Consider the following 3,414-nt stretch of genomic DNA (forward strand, 5'->3'; position numbering starts at 1 on the left):
CCCCACACCCCTCCCCCCGGTCTTCAGCACACAGTCCCTCTCCCTCCCTGGATCTAAAGTCCCCAGCTGCTCCATATAAACTTACTCCCTTCATCCTTGAAGATGACGCCAAGGCCTCTGCTGGATAGATCCCTAATTTCCCTCGTGGCCACCAGACAAATAACCATGTCACAGTATAACTCCACTGAGAAATAACTGGGCATGCCACAGAAAGAAAGGAATTACATCTCAAAGAAGGTACAGTACCTAATAGCTATGTATACACAGAAGCTGGGAGAATGTGTATGGACCAGATGTGCAGATGAAAGAAACCATGGGACATAAAAGAGGATGGGGAAAGCTATTGTTATGCAAGCACTCTCTCATGATAAAGGATTTAACTCTCCCTCTCTGAGAGGAACACTGGGAGACAGACGGCTCTTGTAATCTTGGAGAAAGTGTCCACATAAGGTGGAGAAGACATGATATGATGAGTGTGGGAAAAGGGATCAAAGTATTCACAGAATGAACCTGCTAGGGAAGGTATTCAATGGAAGGCTGGAAAGCCTACCAACAGACTATGTTTCACAGGAGGGCCCACTGGATATTTCATCTCCTAGAGCAACAAGGAAGCACGGGTGCAAGGACACCGGCATTACTGTGCAGTTCAGTCACAGATGTTCTTTGCAGACAGGAATGGGATTGACAAGATTTAAAAATAATATGGCAGCGCTTCAAAAAGTTCATGGAAAAATAGAATGAAAAGAGAATGGATTTTTTTCTATGAACTTTCTGAAGCCCCGTCATATAAACCTGATGGCAATTCCTTAACCATCAGAAACAAACTGGATAGAATTGTCATAATATGTGGCCAAGGTTACAGTGGCAGCAGGGGAGGGGCCCTGACCAATTGACTGAGTTTTCTAGTTCTGCTGTAACAGAAATACAGCAAGTGGGTGACGTTTGAGAACAGAAATTATTTTCTTACAGTTCAAGAAGCTAGAATCTGAATTCAGAAGAGGACTCCTTCTTTATCAGTTTTGGATAAAGTTGGAGCTCCTTCTTTATAAATTTTAGCTTCTAGTAGTCTGCAATCCTGGGAGCTCCTGGGTTTGTACATTCAGTGGCCTCCATTGATGTCAGATAGAGTATGTCTTCCTATTATATCTGCATTTGTATGCTGCTCTTTATAGAACTTACAACTAATTAGCTTTAGGATCCATTCTATATTGATTAGTCGATTCCATTATAGATCATGATTATATTACATTGTTGTTTTTAAGTGCCACAGAGTTGGTTCCAGCTTATAGTGACCCAGTATAGGGTTTCCAAGGAGTAGCTGGTAGCTTTGAACTGCTGAACTTGCAATTAGCAGTCCTGTGCTTATCCTACAGTGCTATACCAGAACTACATTAGATTATATCCATATATATAGAGGTTAGAATTCCAACATATATTTGTTTTGGGGGCAGGGCATAGTTCAATCCATTACACCTATAAATAGTTAAGTTGTTGAGTTGGTTCTGACCAATAGTGACCCTGTACAGGGTTTCTAGGAAGCAGCTGGTGAGCTTGAATTTCTGACCTTGCAGTTCAAACCTACATTTCAACCCAGCACATTAACCCACAGCATCACGCCAGGACTCCATAAATAGATATGGAGATAGTTAATTGAACCATTTATTAGAGCAAGATAGACAATCAAAAATATTATTATGTATATTTTTAAGAATCAAGGCATCAAGAAGGAAGAGCATGAGTGGAACATGAAATCCTTACCTAGAAAATCAGAGACAGTGGCAGAGGCGGTGGCATGGAGAGACAGAGCAGCTACGGGCTGTAGGCCCGTGGACTGAGAAAGGCTGTGTGCATGTCAGGCAGGAGGCTGGCCTGAAGAATGTGCCCTTTGAACATTTAAATGAATATATATTTTCTGTTTTTATGTGTACATCAAATATTTTTCCTTGGTTCATTTGTGAAAACTAAGATGTAAATGGGGAGCCACAGATAGTAGGATGGCTGTTGCAGGGAGGGGATTGTAACCACTGAGATGAAACAAAATCGATGATTTATTGACCTTGTCTGCAAACCTTCACTCAATTCACAATAAAAAGTTGAAAAAACAAACAAGGATAGATGATCACTAGGACAGCTACCTCCCCAAAGGTCATTATATTTTGCCTAATTTTCAGTGTAAGCTAGTTTTCATACCCAGAGCCCATTGGCTGAAGGAGAGACTGACTCCCAGGAAAAAAGGGTATGAAAGAATCACCCCAAGCCTTTCCCCAAAGAACCTACAACCATTTGCTTGGGGGAAGGAGAAATAGAGAATCCAAGTTGATACTGATATCTGGGGATCCAAAGTATCACTATGGGTGACACTTTTAGGATGAGGGGGATTGAGGTAATAAATGGAGTTCAGTTTCAGGTTTGGTTCATAGTGGGGTCCAGTGGATTCACGAAAACATCCAGTGATTGTTTCCCCTGTCCCTTAACGTATAATTGAAATGGATGAACTTGGTCTGTGACCTGCGGGGTTAAAAAGTATTGTAGTAGAGAAGTCCAAGTAGAAACTTGTGAAACTGCCTCCATCTCCACAGATAAGATAGTAAATCTGTAGTAATACCGCAACCCAAAGAGAACGGCAGATTTTAGTTTCATGCTTGAAGACCTGAGTCCAGGGATTCCAATCAACGAGATCTTTTCCTTTTCTGTTCCTGCTGCTCTTACTCCTTCTCCACACTCCAGTCCTCAGCTTTGTTAGCCCAGCTGGGCTTGGCATCTTGAGCACATCTTGACTTTCCAGCACATCTAGAAGTGATGGACTCATAACAGAAAGCACTCAAGGCTTACTGAGCGAGAGCTTGTCAATTTCATTGAATGAACTGGGATTGCTGGGGCCACCCAGGAATTGAAGCAGCTTATGAAACATATCAACAGAACTGTTAACAAGTTAACCCACCACAGAGATCACAACACACAGGAAGGCAGAGAAGGTTCTGACAGGTATATGGAACAGGTGGGTGATTGTCCCTGAGAATTAATGCAAGCTGCAGCTTTCCTGGCAACCAGTTAGTTATGTTGTTGTTGTTGTTGTCAGGTGCCATCGAGTCGGAACCGACTCAGCAGAACGAAACAATGTCCGATCCTGGGCCAACCTCACTACCACTGCCACACTTGAGTCCATCAATGCTGCCGGAGTCTTCCTCTTTTGCTCCTACTCTCCATCTTACCAAGCATAATATCCTCCTTCAGCGACTGGTCCCTCCTGACAATATGTCGAAAGTATAAGAGACGAAGTTTAGCCATCTCGACTTCTAAGGAGCACTCTGGCTGCACTTCTTCTAAAACAGATCTATTGGTTCTTTTGGCAGTCCATGGCACTTTCAGTATTCTCCTCCAACACCACAACTCAAAGGCATCAATTCTTCTACA

Source organism: Chrysochloris asiatica, unplaced genomic scaffold (assembly GCF_000296735.1).
Source record: "Chrysochloris asiatica unplaced genomic scaffold, ChrAsi1.0 scaffold00184, whole genome shotgun sequence".
In the NCBI taxonomy this organism is placed as follows: domain Eukaryota; kingdom Metazoa; phylum Chordata; class Mammalia; order Afrosoricida; family Chrysochloridae; genus Chrysochloris; species Chrysochloris asiatica.